Source organism: Bos taurus, chromosome 4 (assembly GCF_002263795.3).
Source record: "Bos taurus isolate L1 Dominette 01449 registration number 42190680 breed Hereford chromosome 4, ARS-UCD2.0, whole genome shotgun sequence".
Lineage (NCBI taxonomy): Eukaryota > Metazoa > Chordata > Mammalia > Artiodactyla > Bovidae > Bos > Bos taurus.
This window is the reverse complement of record NC_037331.1, coordinates 113,432,041-113,450,344: the sequence shown is the minus strand read 5'-3', so window position 1 is coordinate 113,450,344 and position 18,304 is coordinate 113,432,041.

The window sequence follows — 18,304 nt, the reverse complement described above, 5'->3', positions numbered from 1 at the left end:
GAAATTTCCTAGCAAGTACTTGCCAATGTGGACTTCCCAGGTGGTTCAGTGGTAAAGGATCCTGTGATGCAGGAGACTTGGGCTCGATCCCTGGGTCAGGAAGATTCCCTGGAGAAGGAAATGGCAACCCACTCCAGTATTCTTGCCTGGAGAATCCCATGGACAGAGGAGACTGGTGGGCTACTGTCTATCGGATTGCAAAGAGTCAGACATGACTGACTGCCTTTCACTTTCATACAGTTCGTGAGGTTCCCACGGCAAGTATACTGGGGTGGTTTGCCATTCTCTCCTCCAGTGATCACATTTTGCCAGAATTCTCTGCTATGATCCGTCCATATTGGGTGGCCCTACATGGCATGGCTCATAGCTTCATCAAGTTACAGAAGCTCCTTTGCCACGACAAGGTCTTGATCCTTGAATGGGGTTAAGAAGCAACAGTTAGAACCCTGCATGGAACAACTGATTGGTTCAAGATTGAGACAGGAGTGTGACAGGGCTGTCTGCTGTCACCCTGTTTTCTTTTTTTAACCTATATGCTGACAACATCATGAGAAATGCCAGGCTGGATGAGTTACAAGCTGAAATCAAGAAAGGTGGGAGAAACATCAACAACCTCAGATATGGGGATGATACCATTCTAATGGCAGAAAGAGAAGAGGAACTAAAGAGCCTCTTATGAGGGTGAAGGAGGAGAATGAAAGAACTGGATTAAAACTAAATATTAAAAAAAGTAAGATCATGGCATCTGGCCCCATTCAGTTCAGTTCAGTCGCTCAGTAGTGTCCGACTCTTTGTGACCGCATGAATCACAGCACGCCAGGCCTCCCTGTCCATCACCAACTCCCGGAGTTCACCCAAACTCATGTGCATCGAGTCGGTGATGCCATCCAGCCATCTCATCCTCTGTCGTCCCCTTTTCCTCCTGCCCCCAGTCCTTCCCAGAATTAGAGTCTTTTCCAGTGAGTCAACTCTTAACATGAGGTGGCCAAAGTATTGGAGTTTCAGCTTCAACATCAGTCCTTCCAATGAACACCCAGGACTGATCTCCTTCGTTGCAAATAGAAGGGGAAGAGGTGGAAATAGTAACAAATTTCCTCTTCTTGGGCTCTAAAATCACTGCGGATGGTGACTGCAGCCATGAAATCAGAAGACAAACCTAGACAGTGTGTTGAAAAGCAGATACGTCACTCTGCCGACAAAGGTCTGTAGTGTTGAGGCTATGCTCTTCCTGGTGGTCATGTAAGGTTGCGAAAGCTGGACCATAAAGAAGGCAGAGTGCCAAAGAATTGATGCCTTTGAACTGTGGTGCTGGAGAAGACTCCTGAGAGTCCCTTGGACTGCAAGGAGATCAAACCAGTCAATCTTAAGGGAAATCAGCCCTGAATACTCGTTGGAAGGACTGATGCTGAAGTTGAAACTCTAGTATTTTGGTTATCTGATGCAAACAGCTGACTCATCGGAAAATTCCCTGATGCTGGGAAAGATTGAGAGCAGAAGGAAAAGAGGGTGTTACAGATGAGATGGCTGGATGGATGCAATGGACATGAACTTGGGCAAACTTCAGGAGATAGTGAGGGGCAGAGAGGCCTGGCGTGCTGCAGTCCACGGCGTTGCAAAGAGTTGGATATGACTGGGTGACTGAACAACAACAAAATTAACTATCCAGAATAGGCAAATCTAGAGAGACAAAAGCAACTACAGAAGTAGCTGGTTCAGGCTGGGGAGCACAGGTTATATAAATGGTGCTACCTAGTGGACATGGGATTTCTTTTAGAAGTGATGAAAATGTTCTAAAATTGACTGTGGTGAGGTCTGCACATATTTGTGAATATACTAAAACCCATTGAATTATTCACTTTGTGGGTGAATTGTATAGTATGTGAATGATATCTCAAAAGGTGGTTTTTTTAAAATAGCGAGAGGGACTACTATCTAGAAACACACACAAAACCCCTAAAAAATCAGCGAGAAATAGAAAATCATTCCTATTTCTTTACATGAGTGAAGAATCTCAAGGGCATGTGATAAGCTTCCCATATGTAGTAGTTATTGGTGGTTTAGTTGCTAAGTCGTGTCTGACTCTTGCGACCCCATGGACTGTAGCCCGCCAGGCTGCTCTGTCCATGGGATTCTCCAGGCAAGAAGACTGGAGTGGCTTGCCATTTCCTTCTCCAGTAGTAGTAGTTGTTAGAGTAGTGCAAATTATTCAACAATGAGATGTAGTTTTGTACCCATTGCTGGCAGGAATGAGAAAGCCACATGGCGTAGAGGATGCCACGTGTTGGGAGATGTAGGGAAATAGGCTTGTGGGAGGGAACGCTGATCTTACAGGCCTTCTGGAATGCTGTCCCCAGTACATGGGCACATCACAGAGTAGAAACAGCCTCGGGAGCAGGTACCACTGCAGGGCTCACTCCTGGAGGGTGAAGAATGGTGAGGCTACCACTTACTTTTGTGTGGGCAAGGAGGGAGGGTGAACAAGTGTGCATTTCACATATTTATTTGAAAGAGTACACAAAATGTCCATAGAAAGATAATAATCTTGCAGAGTAGCACAGAACAGTGGCTTCCCGGGTGGATCAACAGTAATGAATCTGCTGTCAGTGCAGGAGATATAGGTTCAGTCCCTGGGTCAGGAAGATCCCCTGGAGAAGGGAATGGCAACCCACTCCAGTATCCTTGCCTGGAGAATTCCATGGACAGAGCATTCTGATAAGCCACAGTCCATGGGTCGCAATGAGTCAGACACGACTGAGAGACTAACACTTCCCCTTTTCACCACTTTTCCCCAGTTCACCGCAGTCTCTGCCTGCTGGTCCTTCCTGTATGTGACCTTGACTTCTGAGGTGCAGTTCCTCCCCTCTTGGTGTTAATGATTGGTGACAACTACAGATAACACTTGAGCAAAGATCCTGTCCTCTAAGTTCTGGGCTGCCCTCCCCTTTAAAGGGGCAGAAGCAATGGCTTTGGGAATGACAATGTTGTAGGAACAGGATGTCTGATCTTGGGGAGGGGCAGTGTGACAGGTGAGGCTGGATTCGGTGTCTATGATTACTGGGCCAGAGCTCACAGCTCACAGCTTTCCCCTTGCTCACTCTTGACAGTTTGTTTTCAGAGGAAAAAGTACACATCAGCCATCATGTGAGATAACCCGGGGTGTTTCCATAGAACCAGCAGAAAGAAATTGTTTGGCAGGGGCTGCCCCAGCTAAGTCACCAGGTTAGCTCTCTAGACTAATGAAGCCACCGTCACAGGTTTCACCCTGGTTAGGGAAGACTGGTTCACAAAGAGAAAAGTCTACTGTTTTCATCGGGAGTCCTGGCACTATTTGGTCTCCCAAATCACTGCAGATGGTGACTGTAACCATGAAATTAAAAGACACTTGCTCCTTGGAAGGAAAGTTGTGACAAATTGTTTTGTTGTTGTTCAGCTAAGTCATCTCTGACTCTTTGCGACCCCATGGACTACAGCACACCATGCTTCCCTGTCCTTCACTATCTCCTAGAGTTTGCTCAAACTCCTGTCCGTTGAGTCAGTGATGCTATCCCACCATCTCATCCTCTGTCGCTCTCTTCTCTTGCCCCCTATCTCTCCCAGCATCAGGGTCTTTTCTAATGTGTTGGCTCTTTGCATCAGGTGGCCAGTGTATTGGAGCTTCAACTTCAGCATCAGACTTTCCAATGAATATTCAGGATTGATTTCCTGTAAGACTGACTGGTTTGATCTCCTTGCTGTCCAGTGTTAGTCACACAGTCGTGTCTGATTCTTTGTGACCCCAGGGACTATAACCCACCAATCTCCTCTGTTCATGGAATTCTCCAGGCAAGAATACTGAGTGGGTTGCCATTTCCTTCTCCAGGGGATCTTTCCAACCCAGGGACTGAACCTGGGTCTCCTGCATTGCAGGCAGACTCTTTACCGACTGAGCCACGAGGGGGAGGATGGACTGGTTTGATCTTCTTGCAGTCCAAGGGACTCTCAAGGGTCTTCTGCAGCACCACAATTTGAAAGCATAAATTCTTTGGCCCTCAGCCTTCTTTATGGTCCAATTCTCACATCTGTACTTAACTACTGGAAAAACCATAGCTTTGACTATGCAGACCTTTGTCAGCAGAGTGATATCTTTGCTTTTTAATATACTGTCTAGTTTACTCATAGCTTTTCTTCTAAGAAGCAATCATCTTTTAATTTCATGGCTGCAGTCACCATTCGAAGTGACTTCGGAGTCCAAGAAAATAAAATCTGTCACCAGTTCCACTTTACCCCTTCTTTTTGCCATGAAGTGATGGGATTGGATGCCATGATCTTAATTTTTTGAATGTTGAGGTTTTTTTTTTTTTTAAATTTTATTTTATTTTTAAACTTTACATAATTGTATTAGTTTTGCCAAATATCAAAATGAATCCGCCACAGGTATACATGTGTTCCCCATCCTGAACCCTCCTCCCTCCTCCCTCCCCATACCATCCCTCTGGGTCGTCCCAGTGCACTAGCCCCAAGCATCCAGTATCGTGCATCGAACCTGGACTGGCATCTCATTTCATACATGATATTTTACATGTTTCAATGCCATTCTCCCAAATCTTCCCACCCTCTCCCTCTCCCACAGAGTCCATAAGACTGTTCTATACATCAGTGTCTCTTTTGCTGTCTCGTACACAGGGTTATTGTTACCATCTTTCTAAATTCCATATATATGCGTTAGTATACTGTATTGGTGTTTTTCTTTCTGGCTTACTTCACTCTGTATAATAGGCTCCAGTTTCATCCACCTCATTAGAACTGATGCAAATGTTTTCTTTTTAATGGTTGAGTAATACTCCATTGTGTATATGTACCATAGCTTTCTTATCCATTCATCTGCCGATGGACATCTAGGTTGCTTCCATGTCCTGGCTATTATAAACAGTGCTGCGATGAACATTGGGGTACACGTGTCTCTTTCCCTTCTGGTTTCCTCAGTGTGTATGCCCAGCAGTGGGATTGCTGGATCATAAGGCAGTTCTATTTCCAGTTTTTTAAGGAATCTCCGCACTGTTCTCCATAGTGGCTGTACTAGTTTGCATTCCCACCAACAGTGTCAGAGGGTTCCCTTTTCTCCACACCCTCTCCAGCATTTATTATTTGTAGACTTTTGGATCGCAGGCATTCTGACTAGGGTGAAATGGTACCTCATAGTGGTTTTGATTTGCATTTCTCTGATAATGAGTGATGTTGAACATCTTTTCATGTGTTTGTTAGCCATCTGTATATCTTCTTTGGAGAAATGTCTGTTTAGTTCTTTGGCCCATTTTTTGATTGGGTCATTTATTTTTCTGGAGTTGAGCTGTAGGAGTTGCTTGTATATTTTTGAGATTAGTTGTTTGTCAGTTGCTTCATTTGCTATTATTTTCTCCCATTCTGAAGGCTGCCTTTTCACCTTGCTAATAGTTTCCTTTGTTGTGCAGAAGCTTTTAAGTTTAATTAGGTCCCATTTGTTTATTTTTGCTTTTATTTCCAATATTCTTGGAGGTGGGTCATAGAGTATCCTGCTGTGATGTATGTCGGAGAGTGTTTTGCCTATGTTCTCCTCTAGGAGTTTTATAGTTTCTGGTCTTACATTGAGATCTTTAATCCATTTTGAGTTTATTTTTGTGTACGGTGTTAGAAAGTGTTCTAGTTTCATTCTTTTACAAGTGGTTGACCAGATTTCCCAGCACCACTTGTTAAAGAGATTGTCTTTAATCCATTGTATATTCTTGCCTCCTTTGTCAAAGATAAGGTGTCCATATGTGCGTGGATTTATCTCTGGGCTTTCTATTTTGTTCCATTGATCTATATTTCTGTCTTTGTGCCAGTACCATACTGTCTTGATAACTGTGGCTTTGTAGTAGAGCCTGAAGTCAGGTAGGTTGATTCCTCCAGTTCCATTCTTCTTTCTCAATATCGCTTTGGCTATTCAAGGTTTTTTCTATTTCCATACAAATTGTGAAATTATTTGTTCTAGCTCTGTGAAGAATACTGTTGGTAGCTTGATAGGGATTGCATTGAATCTATAAATTGCTTTAGGTAGTATACTCATTTTCACTACACTGATTCTTCCAATCCATGAACATGGTATATTTCTCCATCTATTAGTGTCCTCTTTGATTTTTTTCACCAGTGTTTTATAGTTTTCTATATATAGGTCTTTAGTTTCTTTAGGTAGATATATTCCTAAGTATTTTATTCTTTCCGTTGCAATGGTGAATGGAATTGTTTCCTTAATTTCTCTTTCTGTTTTCTCATTATTAGTGTATAGGAATGCAAGGGATTTCTGTGTGTTGATTTTATATCCTGCAACTTTGCTATAGTCATTGATTAGTTCTAGTAGTTTTCTAGTGGAGTCTTTAGGGTTTTCTATGTAGAGGATCATGTCATCTGCAAATAGTGAGAGTTTTACTTCTTCTTTTCCAATTTGGATTCCTTTTATTTCTTTTTCTGCTCTGATTGCTGTGGCCAAAACTTCCAAAACTATGTTGAATAGTAATGGTGAAAGTGGGCACCCTTGTCTTGTTCCTGACTTTAGAGGAAATGCTTTCAATTTTTCACCATTGAGGATAATGTTTGCTGTGGGTTTGTCATATATAGCTTTTATTATGTTGAGGTATGTTCCTTCTATTCCTGCTTTCTGGAGAGTTTTTATCATAAATGGGTGCTGAATTTTGTCAAAGGCTTTCTCTGCATCTATTGAGATAATCATATGGTTTTTATTTTTCAATTTGTTAATGTGCTGTATTACATTGATTGATTTGCGGATATTGAAGAATCCTTGCATCCCTGGGATAAAGCCCACTTGGTCATGGTGTATGATCTTTTTAATGTGTTGTTGGATTCTGATTGCTAGAATTTTGTTAAGGATTTTTGCATCTATGTTCATCAGTGATATTGGCCTGTAGTTTTCTTTTTTTGTGGCATCTTTGTCAGGTTTTGGTATTAGGGTGATGGTGGCCTCATAGAATGAGTTTGGAAGTTTACCTTCCTCTGCAATTTTCTGGAAGAGTTTGAGCAGGATAGGTATTAGCTCTTCTCTAAATTTTTGGTAGAATTCAGCTGTGAAGCCATCTGGACCGGGGCTTTTGTTTGCTGGAAGATTTTTGATTACAGTTTCAATTTCCATGCTTGTGATGGGTCTGTTAAGATTTTCTATTTCTTCCTGGTCGAGTTTTGGAAAGTTGTACTTTTCTAAGAATTTGTCCATTTCTTCCACGTTGTCCATATTATTGGCATATAATTGTTGATAGTAGTCTCTTATGATCCTTTGTATTTCTGTGTTGTCGTGATCTCTCCATTTTTGTTTCTAATTTTATTGATTTGATTTTTCTCCCTTTGTTTCTTGATGAGTCTGGCTAATGGTTTGTCAATTTTATTTATCCTTTCAAAGAACCAGATTTTGGTTTTGTTGATTTTTGCTATGGTTTCTTTTGTTTCTTTTGCATTTATTTCTGCTCTAATTTTTAAGATGTCTTTCCTTCTACTAACCCTGGGGTTCTTTATTTCTTCCTTTTCTAGTTGCTTTAGGTGTAGAGTTAGGTTATTTATTTGACTTTTTTCTTGTTTTTTGAGGTGTGCCTGTATTGCTATGAACTTTCCCCTTAGGACTGCTTTTACCGTGTCCCACAGGTTTTGGGTTGTTGTGTTTTCATTTTCATTCATTTCTATGCAAATTTTGATTTCTTTCTTGATTTCTTCTGTGATTTGTTGGTTATTCAGCAGTGTGTTGTTCAGCCTCCATATTTTGGAATTTTTAATAGTTTTTTCCTGTAGTTGAGATCTAATCTTACTGCATTGTGGTCAGAAAAGATGCTTGGAATGATTTCAATTTTTTTTGAATTTACCAAGGCTAGCTTTATGGCCCAGGATGTGATCTATCCTGGAGAAGGTTCCATGTGTGCTTGAGAAAAAGGTGAAATTCATTGTTTTGGGATGAAATGTCCTATAGATATCAATTAGGTCTAACTGGTCTATTGTATCATTTAAAGTTTGTGTTTCCTTGTTAATTTTCTGTTTAGTTGATCTATCCATAGGTGTGAGTGGGGTATTAAAGTCTCCCACTATTATTGTGTTATTGTTAATGTCTCCTTTCATACTTGTTAGCATTTGTCTTACATACTGCGGTGCTCCCATGTTGGGTGCATATATATTTATAATTGTTATATCTTCTTCTTGGATTGATCCTTTGATCATTATGTAGTGACCTTCTTTGTCTCTTTTCACAGCCTTTGTTTTAAAGTCTATTTTATCTGATATGAGTATTGCTACTCCTGCTTTCTTTTGGTCCCTATTTGCATGGAAAATCTTTTTCCAGCCCTTCACTTTCAGTCTGTATGTGTCCCCTGTTTTGAGGTGGGTCTCTTGTAGACAACATATGTAGGGGTCTTGTTTTTGTATCCATTCAGCCAGTCTTTGTCTTTTGGTTGGGGCATTCAACCCATTTACGTTTAAGGTAATTACTGATAAGTATGATCCCGCTGCCATTTACTTTATTGTTTCGGGTTCGAATTTATACACTGTTTTTGTGTTTCCTGTCTAGAGAATATCCTTTAGTATTTGTTGGAGAGCTGGTTTGGTGGTGCTGAATTCTCTCAGCTTTTGCTTGTCTGAAAAGCTTTTGATTTCTCCTTCATACTTGAATGAGATCCTTGCTGGGTACAATAATCTGGGCTGTAGGTTATTTTCTTTCATCATTTTAAGTATGTCTTGCCATTCCCTCCTGGCTTGAAGAGATTCTATTGAAAGATCAGCTGTTATCCTTATGGGAATTCCCTTGTGTGTTATTTGTTGTTTTTCCCTTGCTGCTTTTAATATTTGTTCTTTGTGTTTGATCTTTGTTAATTTGATTAATATGTGTTTTGGGGTGTTTCGCCTTGGGTTTATCCTGTTTGGGACTCTCTGGGTTTCTTGGACTTGGGTGATTATTTCTTTCCTCATTTTAGGGAAGTTTTCAACTATTATTTCCTCAAGTATTTTCTCATGGTCTTTCTTTTTGTCTTCTTCTTCTGGAACCCCTATGATTCGAATGTTGTAGAGTTTAATATTGTCCTGGAGGTCTCTGAGATTGTCCTCATTTCTTTTAATTCGTTTTTCTTTTATCCTCTCTGATTCATTTATTTCTACCATTCTATCTTCTAATTCACTAATCCTATCTTCTGCCTCTGTTATTCTACTATTTGTTGCCTCCAGAGTGTTTTTAATTTCATTTATTGCATTATTCATTATATATTGACTCTCTTTTATTTCTTCTAGGTCCTTGTTAAACCTTTCTTGCATCTTCTCAATCCTTGTCTCCAGGCTATTTATCTGTGATTCCATTTTAATTCCAAGATTTTGGATCAATTTCACTATCATTATTCGGAATTCTTTATCAGGTAGATTCCCTATCTCTTCCTCTTTTGTTTGGTTTGGTGGGCATTTATCCTGTTCCTTTATCTGCTGGGTATTCCTCTGTGTCTTCATCTTGTTTAAATTGCTGAGTTTGGGGTGTCCTTTCTGTATTCTGGCAGTTTGTGGAGTTCTCTTTATTGTGGCATTTCCTCGCTGTGTGTGGGTTTGTACAGGTGGCTTGTCAAGGTTTCCTGGTTAGGGAAGCTTGTGTCGCTGTTCTGGTGGGTGGAGCTGTATTTCTTCTCTCTGGAGTGCAATGAAATGTCCAGTAATGAGTTATGAGATGTCTATGGTTTTGGGGTGACTTTGGGCAGCCTGTATCTTGAAGCTCAGGGCTGTGTTCCTTTGTTGCTGGAGAATTTGCTTGGTATGTCTTGCCCTGGAACTTGTTGGCCCTTGTGTGGTGCTTGGTTTCAGTGTCGGTATGGAGGCGTTTGATGAGCTCCTGTCAATTAATGTTCCTTGGAGTCAGGAATTCCTTGGAGTCAGGAGTTCCTTGGAGTCAGGGTTTGGACTTAAGCCTCCTGCTTCCAGTTATCAGTCTTATTTTTACAGTAGTTTCAAAACTTCTCCTTCTATACAGCACCATTGATAAAACATCTACATTAAAGATGAAAAGTTTCTCTACTGTGAGGGTCACTCAGAGAGGTTCACAGCGTTACATGGAGAAGAGAAGAGGGAGGAGGGAGTTAGAGGTGACCCAAATGAGATGAGGTGGAATCAATAGTGGAGAGAGTGGGCTAGCCAGTAGTCACTTCCTTATGTGCACTCCACAACTGGACCACTCAGAGATGTTCACGGAGTTATACAGAGAAGAGAAGAAGGAGGAAGGAGACAGAGGTGGCCAGAAGGATAAAAGGGGGGAATGAAAGGGAGGGAGACAGATCCAGCCAGTAATCAGTTCCCTAAGTGTTCTCCACCATCTGGAACACACAGAAATTCACAGAGTTGGGTAGAGTAGAGAGGGGTTAGGGAGGAGACACAGGCGACCTGGTGGAGAAAAAGGAGAGTCCAAAGGGAGAGAGAGCAGTCAAGCCAGTAATCTCGCTCCCTAGTGAAAAATGGGTCCTGAAGATTGGGTTCTTAAAGGTACAAAATTGGTAACAAATACATAGAAGCAAAAATTAAAAATCTAGAGTAGAGTTTGGAATTTCAAAAATATGATGTTGTAGAACAGAAGGAAAAGAAAGACAGAAAAAACAAACAAAGAAAAACAAACAAGGTCGCAAGAATTATAAAGAAAATACAGGTACAAAATTGATAACTAATACCAAAAAGCAAAGATTAAAAATCTAGAGTAGAGTTTGGAATTTCAAAGATACAATGTTAAAAAAAGAAAGAAGAAAAATAAAGAGAGAAAACAAACAAACAAACAAAAGCAAACAATGTCGCAAAAATTATAAAGAAAATACAGGTACAAAATTGATATCAAATACCAAAAAGCATAAATTAAAAATCTAGAGTAGAGTTTGGAATTTCAGGTATACAATGTTATATAAAAGAAGAAGAGAAAGAAACAGAGGGGAAAAAAAAGTCACAGAAATTATAAAAAAAACTATAGGTACAAAATTGATAACATATACCAAAAAGCTAAAATTAAAAATCTAAAGTAGAGTTTGGAATTTCAAAAATACAATGTTAAAGAAAAGAAGAAAAAAAAAAAACAAGGTCAAAAAATTATAAAATATATATATATGAAGTTTGCTGAAGAAGAAAAAAATAGGGTTTTTGTTTTTTTTTTGCAAAGTAGTAGGTTATAAAAGTGAAAATTAAAGAAACAATAGAGGACTTAAAAATTTTTTTTTCAATTAAGAAAAAAGAAAGAAAGAAAGAATGATCGTAAAAATAGTAAAAATATATCTAGGACTTTCTCTGGTTTTGTTGTGAGTATTGTGGGTTCAGTTCATTTTTGGCTAGTTCCTTGGTCCGACTTATATTTCTCAAGATCTATAGGTTCCTTCCTATGTAGTCCGTAGTAACCACAGGGTTTTAATCTCCTAGGTGTTTCCCTCTGTTATAACTTCTTCTGTTTGCTGGTCTCTTCAGTGTCTGGTTTCTGCCCTGACACAAAAGGGACGGTGGAGGACACTTTTTTTTTTTTTTAGGCTTGTTCAGTCGCTCTGTGGGGAGGGAGGGAGGGATGCTGCGAACAAATAACACTGGCTTGCGCTTGCAGTGCCTCAGCCACACTGGGTCTGCCCCCGCTTACGGCGGGTGTAGCCACCCTGCCCACACTGCTCGGACTCTAGGTTGTTCCTCCGGGCACAATCTGAGGCCGGCCCTGGGCTGCGTGTACCTCCCAGGTCCAAGCCGCTCAGGTTCAGGCACTCGGGTAGTCCTCAGAGGCGCAGACTCAGTTGGGCCTGCGTTTTGTGCTCTTCCCAGGTCCGAGCAGCTCAGGTGATGAGGTGTTTGGCGAGCGCCAATGCTGCGACTTATCGCCTCCCTGCCACTCAGTTATCTGGGTGTAAAACCGGCGCACCTTCTCAGGCAGATGTTGACCATCCAGACCCTCAAGAAGTTTTGGTTAGCAAAGAAGCCTGCTTACAGTTTTATAGATAATGTCTCTCTGGGGCTGCGATTGCCCCTTCCGGCTCTAGCTGCCTGTCACCGGAGGGGGAAGGTCTGCAGCCGGCTATCTCTGTTCAGTCCTTTGTTCCGTGCGCGGGCCTGGCGGTGTCTTAGGTTAGGGCTGGCTTTTCGCGTGGTAGATATCCCACAGTCTGGTTTGCTAGCCCAAATTATTTCGCTCAGATAGCACTCAGGGTATTCAGGCCAGATTCTTATTCTAAGCGATGCAGCCCACGCCGCGCCTCCCTGCCCAGCCCCTGCTTGCCAATGGTGTGTGCAGGCATCTGCGCTGCTTCTCCGCTGGGGGAGTTACCGTAGGGCTTGCAATCTGCGAGTTTTAATTGTTTATTTATTTTTTCTCCCTGTTAAGTTGCCCTCTGTGCTTCCAAAGCTCGGCACAGATTCGGCAGTGAGAAGGTTTCCTGGTGTTTGGAAACTTCTCTCTTTTTAAGACTCCCTTCCCGGGACGGAACTCCGTCCCTCACTCTTTTGTCTCTGTTTTTGTCTTTTATATTTTTTCCTACCTCCTTTCGAAGAGTTGGGTTGCTTTTCTGGGTGCCTGATGTCCTCTGCCGGCATTCAGAAGTTGTTTTGTGGGATTTACTCGACGTTTAAATGCTCTTTTGATGAATTTGTGGGGAAGAAAATGTTCTCCCCGTCCTACTCCTCCGCCATCTTGGCTCCTCCCTCGAATGTTGAGTTTTTAAGCCAGCTTTTTCACTCTCCTCTTTCACCCTCATCAAGAGGCTCTTTAGTTCCTCTTTGTTTTCAGCCATTAGACTGGTATCATCTGCATATCTGAGGTTGTTGATATTTCTCCTGGCAATCTTGATTCCAGCTTGTGCTTCATTCAGCCCGGCATTTCACATGATGTAATCTTCATGTAAACTAAATAAGCAGGGTGACAATATACAGTCTTGGCATACTCCTATCCCAGTTTTAACGAGTCCATTATTCCATGTCCAATTCTGTAGCTTCTTGACCTGTATACAGGTTTCTCAGGAGGCAGGTAAGGTGGTCTGGTATTCCCATCTCTTGAAGAGTTATCCACAATTTGTTGTGATCCACACAGTCAAAGGCTTTAGCATAGTTGATGAAGCAGAAGTATATGTTTTTCTGAAATTCCCTTGCTTTCTCTATGATCTAATGGGTATTGGCAATTTGATATCTGGTTCCTCTGCCTTTTCTAAATCCAACTTGTACATCTGGAAGTTCTCAGTTCCAGTACTGCTGAAGCCTAGCTTGAAAGATTTTGAGCATTACCTTGCTAGCATGTGAAATGAGCACAATTGCACGGTAGTTTGAGCATTCTTTGGCATTGCCTTTCTTTGGGACTGAAATGAAAACTAACCTTTTCCAGTCCTGTGGCCATTGCCGATTTTTCCAAATTTGCTGACATATTGAGTGCAGCACTTTAACAGTATCAGCTTTTAGTCTTTGAAATAGCTCAGCTGGAATTCTATCACCTCCCCTAGCTCTGTTCCTCATAATGCTTCTTAAAGCTTACTTGACTTCACCCTCCAAGATGTCTGGCTCTAGGTAAGTGACCATATCATTGTGGTTATCTGGGTCATTAAGGCCTTTTTCATATAGTTCTTCTGTGTATTCTTGCCACCTTTTCTTAATCTTTTCTGCTTCTGTTTGGTCCTTACAATTTCTGTCCTTTATCATATCCATCCTTGCACGAAATGTTCCCTTGATATTTCCGACTTTCTTGAAGAGATATCTAGTCTTTCTCTAGTTATAAGTTTCAGTGAAGCTATGAGCCACACCATGCAGAGCCACCTGAGATGGACAGGTCACAGTGGAGAGTTCTGACAAAACATCTCCGCTGAGAAGGGAATGGCAAACCACTCCAGTATTCTTGCCTCGAGAGCCCCATGAAGGATATGAAAAGGCAAAAACATATGACACCAGGAGATGAGCTGCCAGGCTGGGATGTGTCCAATATGCTACTGGGGAAAAGCAGAGAAATAGCTGTTGAAAAAATGAAGAGGCTTGGCCAAAGCAAAAACAGCACTCAGGTGTGGATGTGTCTGGTGGTGAAAGTAAAGTCTCATGCTGTAAAGAACAATATTGCATAGTGACCCGGAATATTAGGTCCATGAATCAAGGTGAATTGCATGCAGGCAAGCAGGAGATGGCAAGAGTGAACGTCGACATCTTAAGAATCAGGGAACTAAAATGAGATAGCTGAGTTGCCTGTAAAATGGGGAAATCCCTTTGACTCTAACTGCACAAGGAAAATGCATGCTTGGTTCACTGGTGGATCAACTGTTGGAAATAGAATCCGCTTGCTATTAGAAAGTGGTGGCATATAATCTTGTCACTGCTAAACTGCTGACAATTACTAGGGAAGGTAAAAGTTGTCAATTTGCTGAGTCATATGTAGTATATCAGGCTCTAAAACAAGAGAATTTAACTGAATGTCATATATACACAGATTCTTGGTTGGTAGCCAATGGATTGGCCACTTGACTTCCCCTATGTGTAAAGGATAACTGGCAAATTCACTCCAAGGAGCTGTGCAGAAAGGAATTTTGGTCTGACATTTGGGAAATTGTTCAGATTTCCTGGGTGGCTCAGATGGTAAAGCATCTGCCTACAATGCAGGAGACCCCAGTTCAATCCCTGGGTCAGGAAGATCCTCTGGAGAAGGAAATGGCAACCCACTCCAGTACTGTTGCCTGGAAAATCCCATGAATGGAGGAGCGTGGTAGGCTACAGTCCATGAGGTTGCAAAGAGTTAGACATGACTTCATTTTCACTTTCACTTCAGACTACTAATGTTTCAGTCTTTCATGTAGATGCTCAGTCAGTCAGTCAGTTCAGTCGCTCAGTCGTATCTGACTCTTTGCAACCCCATGAATTACAGCACGCCAGGCCTCCTTGTCCATCACCAACTCCCGGGGTTCACTCAAACTCACGTCCATCGAGTCAGTGATGCCATCCAGCCATCTCATCCTTTGTCGTCCCCTTCTCCTCCTGCCCCCAATCCCTCTCAGCATCAGAGTCTTTTCCAGTGAGTCAACTCTTTGCATGAGGTGGCCAAAGTACTGGAGTTTCAGCCTTAGCATCATTCCTTCCAAAGAAATCCCAGGGCTGATCTCCTTTAGAATGGACTGGGTGGATCTCCTTGCAGCCCAAGGGACTCTCAAGAGTCTTCTTCAACACCACAGTTCAAAAACATCAATTCTTCGGCGCTCAGCCTTCTTCACAGTCCAACTCTCACATCCATACATGACCACAGGAAAAACCATAGCCTTGACTAGACGAACCTTTGTTGGCAAAGTAATGTCTCTGCTTTTGAATATGCTATCTAGGTTGGTCATAACTTTCCTTCCAAGGAGTAAGCGTCTTTTAATTTCATGGCTGCAGTCACCATCTTCAGTGATTTTGGAGCCCAGAAAAATAAAGTCTGACACTGTTTCCACTGTTTCCCCATATATTTGCCATGAAGTGATGGGACCGGATGCCATGATCTTTGTTTTCTGAATGTTGAGTTTTAAGCCAACTTTTCACTCTCCTCTCTCACTTTCATCAAGAGGCTTTTGAGTTCCTCTTCAATTTCTGCCATAAGGGTGGTGTCATCTGCATATCTGAGGTTATTGATATTTCTCCCAGCAATCTTGATTCCAGCTTGTGTTTCTTCCAGCCCAGCATTTCTCATGATGTACTCTGCATAGAAGTTAAACAAGCAGGGTGACAATATACAGCCTTGACATACTCCTTTTCCTATTTGGAACCAGTCTGCTGTTCCATGTCCTGTTCTAACTGTTGCTTCCTGACCTGCATACAAATTTCTCAAGAAGCAGGTCAGGTGGTCTGGTATTCCCATCTCTTTCAGATCCAGATTCTATGGAATGATGGTATAACTCTGTTACAGATGAGCAAACCTGAATCCAAGCAGTAGAAGTCAATCTAGACTCCAGCGACATAAAAGGTTTGACTTTGTGAGCACACCAAAAATGTGGCCATCTGGGGGAAAAAGCAACATACAGGTGACCTCTGGATCAAGGTATTTCCTTAACTATGTTGCTGTGTTCAGGTGCTCAGTCACTCAGTCGTGTTTGACTCTTTGCAGCTCCATGGACTGTAGTCCACCAGTCTCCTCTGTCCACAGGATTTTCCAGGCAAGAATACTGGAGTGGGTTGCTCCTTCCTACGGCAGGGGATCTTCGTGACCCAGGGATGGAACCTGAGTCTCCTGCATTGCAGTGGAATTCTTTACCATTGTGCCACCTGCCTTAGAAATCTGAACACAGACTTACTAAAAGATTGATATGTGCTATTTCACCTGGTATTGGTATCAATACCTCCCAGACACTTTGGATTAATCGAGGAATGCTCTAGTCTAGTTTTAAAAGGGATCTGTGTCTGTGGGGGAGTTATAGAACCAGACTGCTGAGGAGAAATCCAAACAATTTTACAAAATGAGGGAAAGGATAACTTGTTTATTAACAAACATGATTGAACTGCCCAACTGCTGATTCTTCCCTGTGTAACTGGCAAAGTATAAAAAGGAGAACTCTGCACCCTACTTACAACAGAGGTGATGGAGGGATTGGGTCCACAAATGAAATACATGCAATTGGAGGTAAATTCTGGGTGAAGCTGCCTGGTGGTCCTCTCATACCTGCTGATGTCACTGCACAGGGGAGAGATAATACCATATTGGTCATGATTTCTGGACAGGAAAATGGAAATATGTGCTGTTAACCCATTATTATTCTCATGAATAGATTATTCTTGGAAGCCTGACTGTAAGGTGGACTGTCATCCATGCCTCAACCTTCAAGGATATGATACAATTAAAAGAAAACTATTGGGAGATCTTCAGCAGGAGAAACATGTTGTTCAGTTGCTCAGTTGTGTCCAACCCTTTGTGATCCCATGGACTGCAGCACTCCAGGCTTTCCTGTCCTTCACCATCTCTTGGAGTTTGCTCAAACGCATATCCCTTGAGTCAGTGATTCTATCCAACCATCTCATCCTCTGTCGTCCCCTTCTCCTCTTGCCCTCAATCTTTCCCAGCATCAGGGTCTTTCCTAATGAATCAGCTCTTCGCATCAGGTGACCAAAGTATTGGAGCTTCGGCTTCGGTATCAGTCCTTCTAATGAATATTCAGAGCTGATTTCCTTTAGGCTTAACTGGTTTGATTTCCTTGCTGTTCACGGGACTCTCAAGAGTCTTCTCCAACACCACAGTTCAAAAGCATCAATTCTTCAGTGCTTAGCCTTCTTTATGGTCCAACTCTCACATCCATCCATGACCACTGGAAAAACTATAGCTTTTTCAACTCCCATTCTATAAGTTGCCTTTTTATTTTATTGATTATTTCTTCTGCTGTGCAGAAACTTTTCCCTCTGATATTACCCTTCAGTCAGGTCGCTATTAATATGACCACACTGATGGAGCCTGGGGTGGGTTCCTTGGGGCAAGGACAGCTGAGTGTGGTGAGAGTCAGCTTGGGCTTTGATGGCATGCAACCTGTGTGGTCTCCCAGGCCCCCAACTCAGGAGCACCCTGCCCTCCATTTAATGCTCTGCAGCAAGAGCTGTCTTGAAGTTCTTAACTTCTGAAAAGGGATCCCACATTTTTATTTTATATAGGACTCTGCAACTTCTGTAGTTGCTCCGATCTGTATAAGGACAAGATTTAGACCTGGCTTTAGGAGGCTAGACTTCCCTGGTGGCTCAGATGGTAAAGCATCTGTCTACAACCCTGGAGACCTGGGTTCAATCCCTGGGTCAGGAAGATCTCCTAGAGAAGGAAATGGCAACCCACTCCAGTATACTTGCCTGGAAAATCCCATGGACAGAGGAGTCTGGTAGGCTACAGTCCATGAGGTCGCAAAGAGTTGGATACAACTGAGTGACTTCACTTTAGGAGGTTAAGGAGGGGTAGGACAGGGACACAGGGTGGGGGGCAGTCAGGCTAGCCCATTGATGGTATCAATAGATGAACAGAGTTGATAAGACAAAGGCATGAGGCTGAATTGCAGAGGGATCCACATCAGGGATCAGGAGAAGCTCCAGAAAGACTGGTGACAGCAGTAAAAGTGTAACAGTTAATTGAGGCCAAAGTCTCAGATGTCTGGTTCTAGGCTTAACCCATGCTGACTCCTATTTCTTACTATTGTGTGCTCAGTTGCGTCTGACTCTTTTTGACTCCATGAACGGTAGCCTGCCAGGCTCCTCTGTCCATGGAATTTTCCAGGCAAAAATATTGGAGTGGTTTGCCATTTCCTACTCCAAGGAATCTTCCTGACCTAGTGATCAAATCCATGTTTCCTGCATTGCAGGTAGACTCATTACCACTAACACCATC